This window comes from Balaenoptera musculus, chromosome 18 (genome assembly GCF_009873245.2).
Source record: "Balaenoptera musculus isolate JJ_BM4_2016_0621 chromosome 18, mBalMus1.pri.v3, whole genome shotgun sequence".
Lineage (NCBI taxonomy): Eukaryota > Metazoa > Chordata > Mammalia > Artiodactyla > Balaenopteridae > Balaenoptera > Balaenoptera musculus.
The window spans coordinates 6227845-6240041 of record NC_045802.1 but is presented as its reverse complement, the minus strand read 5'-3'; the positions used below and the strand labels follow the sequence as shown (position 1 = coordinate 6240041).

Sequence of the window (12197 nt, the reverse complement as noted above, 5' to 3'; positions counted from 1 at the left end):
TTTTTACATCCTTATGGGCTGTTACTTGAGTGGGGATCTTGTAAATTTTTCTAGTGAAAACAGGAAATATAGGCTATTCATCAAGCCCAGAGAATCTCAACTTGGGCACAATGGACCTTTGGGGTCAGAAAATTCTTTTCGGGGGACTGTCCCGTGCATTACAGAACGATAAGCAGCATCCCTGGCCCATTAGATCCCAACAGCAGCTGTGACAACCAGGAATGTGCCCAGACAGTGCCAAACGTCCCCTGGGAGAGACGGCAAAATCACCTCCATTGAGATCTAGCCCATTAAGGCCAAAATAATTCTTTCATCAATAGCGGGGAGATCGGTGGAGACGGAAGGGCTAGGAGACTGTAAAATGGTAATTCATAGGCTTGCTCACTGGAAGACTCTTCCGACTAATATAATTTTCTTTTAAACTTGTTAGTTGCACTGCGTCTCCTGTCTTGTCATCGCTCTGGAAATGATGGGGAATTGATGAGGAACTGGTAGGTGGTTTTCAACAGACCCGTTATTGAAAATATTTCCTAAATATTCCTCTCTTTTCCTGCCATACTAGACGCCATTAACTGAGTACACTTCAATTCTTTTGACTATTAGAGTTCTTATAGTACCTAAAATTATTTTTCAGTACACCCGTCGTCAAATGGTACCGCAAATATAAAACTCCAATATCAAACCAATACTGATGGACCCCCAAACATACTAACTGCAAGTGATTTAGAAAGGATGGAGAAAGCAGTGTCTACAAGTCCCACCTCCGTGCTCCCCCTGTGAACTTCCTTTAAACCAATCTTTTGATATTGTTTACATATTGGGCTATCTTGTTAGATTGTAAATTCTTGGAAGGCAAAAACCTAATTTTAGGGCTTCCCTGGTGGCGCAGTGGTTGAGAATCTGCCTGCCAATGCAGGGGACGCGGGTTCGAGCCCTGGTCTGGGAAGATCCCACATGCCGCGGAGCAACTCGGCCCGTGAGCCACAGTTACTGAGACGGCGCGTCTGGAGCCTGTGCTCGGCAATGAGAGGCCGCGATAGTGAGAGGCCCGCGCACCGCGATGAGGAGTGGCCCCCGCTTGCCGCAACTAGAGAAAGCCCTCGCACAGAAACGAAGACCCAACAAAGCCATACATACATACATACATACATAAAAAGAATGTAAGCAGAGAAGAATAGCATTAAAAAAATTAAAAATTAAAAAAAAAAAAGAATAAATAAAATATCACAGTCGTTAAACATATTCAACTGTCTAAAAAAAAAACAAAAAAAAAACAAAAAACCTAATTTTATTCCTTTTTATGTTCTCAGCATCTGGTGCAGGAAATATTACAAGTCAGACATTCCATAAACACTTACGCACCTAAACTAAAAAAGAAGTATGTACTAGGAAATACTGATAAAACACGGAACCATGGCGTGTGTGAAGAGCCCCGTATTTCTGCTAAGGAATCCAGGTGTTAGCCTGTAGGTAAATACATGGAGTGGTCAGACAGCACGAGGGCTTAGCCTGGCAGAGGCAGGGGGCCCCAGTAAATGCCTGCCCACCAGTGGGGCAGGCCTAGCTCTGCTCTTCCCTCCCTCTCTCCGCCCGAGGCCAAGCTTTGCCAACTATGAACGCCCAGCTGCTTGGAGCCACACGAGGCCCAGCTGGCCTTAGAGAGCGTAACTCCAAGGTGGCAGCCTTCTCCAAGGCTGCAGCCTGGGTTCCGCGGATGGTGCCCCGGGGGAGATGGGCCAGGCAGGTGCTGAAACAGCCAAGGATAAAAGGAAGTCTGCAGAGATGCTTACAAGAGTTACGGAGGGAGGACTTCGGCCATGTCGGGGAGGAAAGGAGGCCTGCCCTGCAAAACCACCTACCAGTTCCTCATCAATTCCCTATCATGTGCCAGAGCAATGACAAGACAGGAGACGCAGTGCAAATAACAAAGGAGGAGAGCCACAAGATAGAAAGATGTCTTGAAAGTCCCAAAAGTTACTTACTGGCCTCTGGAACCTAATCTACGCCTGAGAGCCCACAGAGCGCCTCTCCTGACTCCCCCGTGGCTGACTCCCCCGTGGCAGGGCGTCCTTTTCTTCCAGACCACTCACTGTCCGCTGTCCCTCCTCCCTCCCGGAGCTCCTACGCCCCCGTCCCTTCCCTCTGAGATGGGCAATTCCACCCTCATCCCCACCTTCTCCTCTGCACTAAATCCAACAAGGAGAACCAAAGTGCCACCAGCAAATTCAAGTGATGCTGACCTTATCAGCAGAAACTCCAAACCGCTCATGCTTATTTCAATATATTTCCACTTTACAAAGAAAGTCACCTTAGGTGACCGTCTGGCAGGCTTCTCTCACATCCTAAATACAGGGCAGTGCCACGGCTCAACCAGGACCTAAGAGGGGCACGAACTCGTCCACACCATTCCCACCTCAGACAACGGGAACCACAAACAACAAATCGGGCCCTCTGTGCTTTGCTGGGACAGAATTTCCATTCACCAAATATTTCCTGAGCCCCCTTACACGTAAGGCCTTTTGTCTAGTAACGCTGGGAGTGAATGAGACATGGTTCACGCCCCTGAAGCAGCACAGCGTCCAGTAAGGAAGGAGCACGTGCTCGTGAATGCCTGTAAAGGAAGGGAAGGGGCGGCATCACCCACAGGGTACTGATGCTACAGAGCGAGGGGCCTCACAGACTATCCTTTTCCTGAGGTCTGCCTTTCAGGAAGACGATGAGTCCTAATACCCTCCTCCTATTAAAACTCATCGGTTTTGTGAAGTGTGCATTTTCCTAATAACTGAAAGACTGCTTTGTTGTCTGAATGCAGAACAAGAACCGCTTCTACATGAAGCAGAAGAAAACATGAGTTCTTCTGAGAAGTGGTCTATTAAAAATCCCTCATCGGTGGCATATTATTTGCACATTTATAATAATAGTCTGTGGAGATTAACCCGCCTGGATAATTTAATTTCTTCTGAAGAGAAAAACGGAAAACAGACCTAAAATATTTAAAGGACACGTACAGCTTCTGCCTTGATGGACTCAGAGTGCATCTGTATGTTCTGGGGGATGTTAAGACGCTTGAGTGAGCCAAAATGCATCTCAGAATTTATAATTAGCCAGGTGTTTCCGATCTAATTCTTTCATGCATTTTGGTTATCACACAGCATTACTATTCCTTTAAATTAAACTCGGAAGAGAAAGCTGCCCTGGATTGGCAGACCTCGGAAACTCAGTTGAGATTTCCCCGTGGTCTTCCTTCAAGTGGCACCCACACAGGCTTAAGAGTGTCGGTTCATTAACAAACCAGTTCAGATGTGTGCGGTTGTGTAAACGCCTAACCGTGCTCCTTGGTGCCAAAGCATACGCTGAGCAGCCCACTCCCAAGCAGGGCTCTCTTTAAGACAGGCAGGCCCCATTTTATCGCATTTCGCTTTACTGTGCTTTGCAAACAACTGTGTTTTTTACAAATTGAAGGTTTGCAGCAACCCTGCATCGAGCAAACCTACCAGCACCATTTTTCCAACAGCATTGCTCACTGCATGTCTCTGGGTCACATCCTGGTCAATCTCGCAATATTTCAAAGGTTTACTTTATTATCATATTTGTTATGGTGATCTGTGATCAGTGACTTTTGATGTTACTGCTGCAAAAAGATTACCACTCCACGAAGACTCATGATGGTTAGCATTATTTTAGTAATAAAGTGTTCTTTAATTAAGGTATGGACATTGTAATTTTTTTTTAGACATAACGCTATTGCACACTTCACAGACTACTGTATAGTGTAAACATAACTTTTATATGCACCGGGAAACTAAAAACGCCCTGTGGCTCGCTTTACTATGATATTCCGTTGATTGCAGGGGTCTGGAACCAAACCCCCAGCATCTCCGAGGTGTGCCTGTATGCCCTATTCCGAGAGAGGAGTTTTAAAAAAAAACTGCGTATATGTTTTTTTTTAAAAAGTAAGTTTAGCCAGTCTAGAAATGTCAACTTCTTCAAGGAGACTTTCAAACAAGGCCTGCTCTGGAAAGGAAAAGCACAGGCCCTGTAACATTATTGGGTGCTCTCCCTCGTAACCTCACCGGGTCCTAACGGATCCACAGGACAGGCGCCACCCCATCTCAAGGTAAGGACACTGTGACCCAAGTCAGGTCACACACTCCAGAATGCCAGAGCCTGGACACGAGCCAGAGGGTCACCAAATTCCACATCATCCTGTGTGCTCACTTGCTGATGACCTGTCCGGTCCTGAATGGCCAAGATAAGTGGTCTATATAAAGAAGATGTGGTATATTTATACAATAGAATACTACTCAGCCATAAAAACAGAATAAAATAATGCCATTTGCAGCAGCATGGATGGACCTAGAGATTAACATACTAAGTGAAGTAAGTCAGACAGAGAAAGACAAATTTATCTATATGTGGAATCTAAAAAGATGATACAAATGAGCTTATTTACAAAACAGAAACAGACTCACAAACATAGAGGTCAAACTTATGGTTGCCAAAGGGGAAAGATGGGGGAGGAGGGATATGTTAGGAATTTGGGAGTAACATATACACACTACTATATGTAAAATAAATAAACAACAAAGACCTACTGTATAGCACAGGGAACTCTACTCAATATTTTGTAATAACCTATAAGGAAAAGGAATCTGAAAAAGATAGATATATATGTATGAATAACTGAATCACTTTGCTATACACCAGAAACTAACACAACATTGTAAATCAACTATACTTCAATTTAAAAAAAAAAAAAAAAAAAGCATAAAGAGGAACCTAACTTAGGAGGGACTCCAGTGCAAAGCCAGTGCTTCCACTGAGTAAGTTATATGTCATGAATAAAGGATTTTTTTCTCTTTCCCGTTTCTTAAAAGAAGTATGTCTTGCCATGGTCTCTCGATATGTCTCTGCTCTGGAAAGAAGGACTGCGTAAGTCTTCCTGTCCTCCAATGGGGATGAAAGAGAAAGGACACCCCCCCGCAAAGCCACATGCTTCCAAGTTGCCTCATTCATTCCACAAACATTCACTGAGTGCCCAGCATGTGTCAGGTGTTCAGTGGTCCAGGTGCCAGGAAGAAAGCAGTGAATAAACAGGATGCCAGCCCTCATGGAGCGCACATTCTGGTGACGAGCTGGACCTACAGGAGCAAGATTAGAAAATGCACAGACCCCCACTTCCCTCCCCCATGTGCCAAGGCCGCTCCCCAATCCACACGGGGTGACAACAACTTTTGAAAAGGCCGTTCAGCCTATCCTGGCATCTAGAGGGATGTCCCCATCTTAGCACCTGGACATTAAACACACATAGCCTTTTTAACAATCAGGATGCTAAATAAAATAAATAACAACCATAAAAATATGAGGACAAATTAAATACAAAACCCTTTTCAGGCAAAAGCAGATCTTAAAAAGCCATTTAGTTCATTCTCCTATTGTTAAACAGAACCAAACTAAACCTTCAAAAGAAGAACTAGAAATGGATCTCCAAATGACCTCTCTACACAAAGTCCCAAGCTTCTGCCCCAGGAAATCACTGCCAACTGGCTGAGGTCAGTGCAGGCTCTCAGTGTTTCTAAAAGGGGGAAAGAAGGGGCTGGAAATATACATTGTATGAAAAATGTGCAAGTTAAAGCCATGTCATAAAACATTTGAATAACCCATTCATTTTTAATTCTTCTGCAATTTCTGCGATCATTTTAAATACGATGAACTCATCTGACATAATGTGAGTATCACAGGAACTTTTCCAAGACTCCTGTTGTAATTCATCACTAACTGGACGCCTGTTCAAATTTACACAGTTCCCTGCTATCTGCCTCTAATAGCCGGCGTGAAGCCATTTCATTTGCCTACTGGCGGGCTTACCCATTAATTACCAAAGATGACACAGTGCCAGTGGGATCCAGGCCCGTGTGCGTGCCCCGATGACCCAGTTGAATAAAGTCTGGCCTCGCATCCAACAGAACACAGGTTTAATTCCTAGCTCGAGGGGCTGGATGACAGTATGTCTTAACAGTTTGAGAGAGTGGTGCAGGGAAAACTGAGCTGTATTATGCACCGTTTAAAAACAAACAATAAAAAAGTCTAAGTGATTTCTCATCATCTCAATGGGATCGTCCATGGACTTTTTATTCACTCTTCCTCCCTCACCCCCAACAACCAATTTCCTAAAATTCGGGGCTCTGGGTCTATGGATTTAAATATTGAAATGTGGCCTGTCTCTACTTCTATGTTTTCTGCCTAAGGAAAAGATGGATTAGGAAAAAGATTAACCTCACTATCCCTGAAATAATGGATTCTGAGACCCTGGTGCTTCTAATCTACCCCTGAGGATCATTTTAAAGCAGAAAATAAAGCCCACGCACTGCTGAGTTTCTTCACATGCTCAGAATCTGAGTATGTTTCAGTCCTATTTGACATTTAGATATTTCAGAATCACAGGACCTTCTTTGGTTGGAAAAAAATATATAGTCTTTAAAAACCCCTAAGGTCTTTAGGAAACAAATTATAACCAACAATTCCCTCACGTCTCATTACAGGGTGCAAATTTCTATCTAGGATTCCTCTGGCCTTGTTCAGCTGGTGCTCTCTAATAATAGAATTATCTGCTCCATTTTAAAGCAGTTCTGTCTACGATGCTATCATGCTTCATACGACGGGGGATGAGGAAGGCTAGTCTGGAACATACAGAATTTGAGAGACGAGAAAGACTTTCAGGAGTGGATCCAGGTGGGTGTCCAGCGAGGCAGTAGAGCCCAATGGTTAAGGGTGCAGCCGGCTGCAAGGTCCAGCTCCAACCCTCACCACTTCCGAGCTGGAGGGTAATGTCAGCACCCACCTCAGAGCGTTCAAGAAGCAAACGAGACAATGAGTGTTACGGGCTCACACAGCACTGAAGCAAGAGAGCACTCACTAGATGGTAGACAGAGCTGGCACTGAAACACTGCAAAGCCATGCCATTCAGCAATGCGTGATGTACATGGCACTATGCACCTAACCTAACACCCTTCACCATATGAGAACCCACTAACCACCGCCTTTTAAAAAGCTACTCTTTATGTCTACATTACTCCTGCTGCAGCGTACCTACATCTTTACATAATCAGCAGAAAGGATCTCTTATTAAAAGTAATGAAAACAATTATTGGGATCACAGAGTGATAAAATATGTCAACCCCAAATTTATGAAGATTAATGACAATGAGAGAGCTGGCTTGTTCTTAAATACCATTGTTTCATTTTAACATTTATGAAGCTAGTGTTTTCACAAACCTTTTCTAGTAGCAAATATCATTCTCCCTATGAAAGGTAAGGAAAAATGGAACACGAAATTACTAGCTCAATACCACAGATACCAAATATTAGACCCAAAACATCTCCATATTCTCAGTCTTTCCTTGGTATTCCGAAGGCAAAGAAAAAAAATCAGACATAAAGATACAAAGTGAAACAGACAGCTAAACAATTATCCATGAGGGAATTAATCCATGTAAACCTCCCTAATCCTCTTTCCCCTTTTCCTTCTGCCCCTAAACTCATCTTTTTTAAATCCACATCATTTCTCTCTTCAAAACACAAATCATGTAGGCGCGGCAGGGGTGGGTGAGAGAGGTTTCAGAGGTAAATAATACCAGGGCCTCTTCCCATAAATCACATAAATGGTTCTCTTAATTGATCATGTAGGGACTTCCCTGGCGGTCCAGTGGTTAAGACTCCACGCTTCCACTGCAGGGGGCACGGGTTTGATCCCTGGTCGGGAAATTAAGATCCCGCATGCCACGTGGCACGGCCAAACCATAAATAATTAAATAACTGATCATGTATTCCTCTACTTCTGTATTCAGAGGATCAAACCCCGCCCCCTTGTACACACACACACACACACACACAGGAGAGAAATGCAGGCCGTGGCAGGGGTAAGGGAAATAAACACCAACGTTCACTGGAGTTCTAACTGTTCTCTGAGATCTCTTTGTCGTTATTCTTAAGGGAAAGGGGTATCCTCCAGGGGAGGAAGAGATGGATAAATGATACAGTAACAAAACGTGTTTATCATTCCCCAAAGAGAAGCCCCTTGGATTTCCCTCTAATCAATTCTGTCATCAGCACCCAAGAAAGCAAGAGCTCTTTCCCAGGCCGTATATTTGGTTTCTATGGCCTGGCATCTTTTCCATCTCCCATTCCCTTCCCTCTCATGAGTCATCGACGTCCCCGTGGCTACTGCCCCCCACCCCCCCCACAGTACCCCCGGTGCCGCCACCATCCTGACCACCCCTACAGTCACCACGACCTCCACCCATGACCCCAGCTACTGAGACCACCACCACCATCACCTACCCGCACTACACTGTTTTCTCCCATATCTGTTATTTTTTTTAATCTCAGTAATACATCAGTCATCAGTCACATTCTCCACCTGCAGCCCTATCTCTGGACCCAACATACTGGTGCATCTCTCTTACCCTGTATTTATCAATCAATATCCACCCATTAACAACAACATAACAGCTTTTTGTCTCATCAGAAGATTAATTACAAAAATTCATCAGTAGGGAAGAGCCAGCCATTACAGACACACTCAACATTTTGAAAGCAACTCCTTTTTACCGGGGAAAAACTCAAGTTTAAATAGTCCTTAAGGGACTTCCCTGGTGCCGCAGTGGTTAAGAATCCGCCTGCCAATGCAGGGAACACGGGTTCGAGCCCTGGTCTGGGAAGATCCCACATGCCGCAGAGCAACTAAGCCCGTGCACCACAACTACTGAGCCTGCGCTCTAGAGCCCGCGAGCCACAACTACTGAGCCCACATGCCACAACTACTGAAGCCTGCGCACCTAGAGCCCGTGCTCTGCAATGAGAAGTCACTGCAATGGAAGCCCACGCATCGCAACGAAGAGTAGCCCCCGCTCACCACAACTAGAGAAAGCCCGTGTGCAGCAACGAAGACCCAACGCAACCATAAATAAATAAATAAACAACAACAAAAAAAACGATGCTTTTAAATAAATAAATAAATAAATAGTCCTTAAGAACAAGAACGTTACAGAGGTGGTGATCTACAGAATAAAACCACTTTAGAAGTGCTGGGAATCTGAAAGTACACACTATCACTCAATTGCAGGAACTGCGTCATTAATTTGGTTTAAAACATGGTTTAGGCTTTCCCTCCCTAGTTTTACCCCTAGAAAATGCAGGCCAGCCCTCTGGCCTCCAAACCTACAGAAGCTACTGCCCCTCTGATAAGTGTCTTTCAATCAATCCAAGTGTCCAATCAAAGCCATACCCCAAACTATTATTTCTCTCTCGTCCTCAAGGACCAGAACTTAATTTAAAAAAAAAAGGGCTTCCCTGGTGGCGCAGTGGTTGAGAGTCTGCCTGCCGGTGCATGGGACATGGGTTCGAGCCCTGGTCTGGGAAGATCCCACATGCCGCGGAGCAACTAGGCCTGTGAGCCACAACTACTGAGCCTGCGCGTCTGGAGCCCGTGCTCCGCAACAAGAGAGGCCGCGATAGTGAAGAGGTCCGCGCACCGCGATGAAGAGTGGCCCCCGCTTGCCGCAACTAGAGAAAGCCCTCGCACAGAAACGAAGACTCAACACAGCCAAAAATAAAAAATATAAAAAGAAATAAAAGATAAAAAAAAAAAAAAACTCCCTTCCTTAGACTCTGTCCTGAAAGCAAAGCCAGCCTGGCTGTTGTTCAGGTTGTAAACTGCGCAAGACCACCACATTCAAGGGGGCGCCAACCACATCATTTTAAAAATTGTATTTTTATTACCACTTTGATGACTTAAAGATGGGTAATTTATTTATCTTACAAGTTTCCAGCATATGGCAATAAAGTGTCTTGTTCTAAAAATCTGTACAGTCCAACCGTTCTCCATCAGATGGACGCAAAAGGTCTGTGGAAGGGATGCCTTTGTCTAACTTGCACAGAATGCCCCACGGACAAGCAGAAGCCCCCAGAAAAGCTTCTCTCAAATGTCTCAAATGTTTTAAACTGTCCATGGTCTCGGCTGTTCACTAAAGCTTCTACGCAGCATTTAATAAACTCTGCACTGCAGTAACTTTTTCCCTCCCAATCTGGTCTTTTTCTCTCAAGAAGCACATCCTCTAATCAAGGCAAGCCCCTAAATACGACCGCATCCTCTTGTTCTATTTCCGTCAACTGATATCGCTAAACACATGTTAACAATCACACCATAACCTTTTGTTGCAGGAGAAGATTAATCACCACCAGGAAGGAGATCTCTTTATATACACACTTCTCAAATTTAAAATCATTAACAAAACACATTGCTTGAACTTGAGTTGCAGTCAACGTCTGAATATAATCCTCACATCTTAAAAAAAGCAAAATTGAATTAAGCTTTCGTATGAGAATTCATTTTTATTTGCTTGCATCATTAATAATATGTACCCAAAATTACCACTAGCTATTTACTTTGACTACCAAGAAGTATCATACAACATTTAAGAGGCAACTATGAGCCCCAGTCAAATGGAATCATAAATTGAACAGAAATCCACATAGACTCACCTTGACCCCCAGAAAACAAGTTTTACTGCCATTGGTGACAATTTGCCCTAGTTGACAATCCAGGTGTAGAAACCTTAAAAAGAGAAGGCACAGGAAAATTCAGAAGAAAGGAGCAAGATTCAGGGAAACATAAACAGGTACTTCATTACACTACTACTTCTCAATGAAAAATAAAGTTAGCACAGGAGTTCTTGAATCTAGGCAGTAATTGTGCCACAAATAAGTTCTTCATAATGGGAGTTGTTTCAATAAACTCACTATTTTTCCATTGGCTGTGTCTAGGATTTTAGAGATACTTAATCTTATATTCAGATTAATCCTCAATGGATTACATGACTTCAATTTTCTATTTTAATCCCTCAAGTAGTTAATGATCTGAAAACTGATTCTTAAATACACCATATAAATGAAGTATCTTAGGAACTTAAGACTTGGCTTTTATCAGGGGAAGAATACGGCTGATACATGAATAATCATGTCCATTTTGTAGATCTTAATTTTCTTAAATTGCACCAAATTTATACTTGTTATGCTTCTTACTTTCCTATAATTCAGAAGAAATAAAAAGCCAGAGCAACTGTAAATCCTACATTAACAATATTAATATTAATTAAATCCTTAATAAAACTGTATTTCAAAATAAATCAGCAAAAATTACTTTCTCCTCTAAATTGTCCAGCAAGGAGATTAGTTGCTCAGTGGTAGAAAAGGGACAAATTTTCCTCCCAAATGCTACTGCAATAGATACCACAGAAGGCCTGCTAGTATTAGGTTGAGTCATATAAAATTACTATAGCCAACCATTTTTTACCTGCAAAAATAACAATTTTATCATTTTTCCAAGCGAGGAAATAGACAGAATTGGAAAACCCAGAGATTATGAAACAATTAAATCTCCAAAACTACCTATCGCTGTGCGCACGTCATTTTCTGAGCAGCAGCAGGGGTTTGGGTATTAATGTTTCCATTCCAACCCAACACATCTTCAGGGCACCTGAAAGACAATGAATGAATTGCCTCCAGCATTTGGAAGGGCTTGAGAATACCTTTTCCACTCTTTCTTCCCGCCAGGTCCCTATTTACTGCCAACTCCCTCTAGGCTTCCTCCTTGAAACAATAAAGAGTCTTTTCCAAGAGCATAAATGTGGCAGAGAGAAAAGCTGAGGGCTAGAAGGCAAAGAGGTGAGAGGAAGAACGCAGATCTCTAAGAAGGGCAGGAGCAAGAGTGAGGACCGTGGCTGTGTCTCTATAACCTCAACACAGTCAATCGGATGAAGAAAATTAGACCCTAAGTTGTGATTATCTCAACACTTGGCTTGTCCCCTCTGGCTGCCTGCGAGTCTGAATCTCCCAAGGAACAAATTTCTAGGAGGCACTCGATTGCAGAAGAGTCGGGGACAGCATTCTCTCAAAGATCTTATATATTATATTGATGCCATACTCAGCAGCGAGCTGTTACACCCAATTTGAGGAAATCGCCATACTTTTCAACTTGTAAGCTTTTTAAGCCCTTCCTACATTCGTTACATGTGTGTGAGGTGAGTGGTGTTATCAAGGTTTTTGTAAATATTCACTATGTTTTTCTATTTAGCTTAATTCCAACAATTTTGTACTTTAATAAAATGTTGTAAACAATGCAAAAACAACAACAACAA

At 43.2% G+C, this 12197-nt stretch overlaps 1 protein-coding gene across 5 annotated transcripts in view; it reads right to left on the bottom strand.

Annotated features, from left to right (window-relative positions):
- MTUS2 (microtubule associated scaffold protein 2) overlaps positions 1-12197 on the bottom strand; it is a 489522-nt gene that overhangs the window by 462642 nt on the left and 14683 nt on the right. For all 5 annotated transcript variants that reach the window (XM_036831699.1, XM_036831696.1, XM_036831703.1 and 2 more), the window contains 2 exons: positions 11449-11536; positions 10543-10615 (listed from right to left, as the gene is read on the bottom strand). The gene's annotated coding sequence lies outside the window, so the exon portion shown is untranslated. The remainder of the gene's footprint in view (positions 1-10542; positions 10616-11448; positions 11537-12197) is intronic.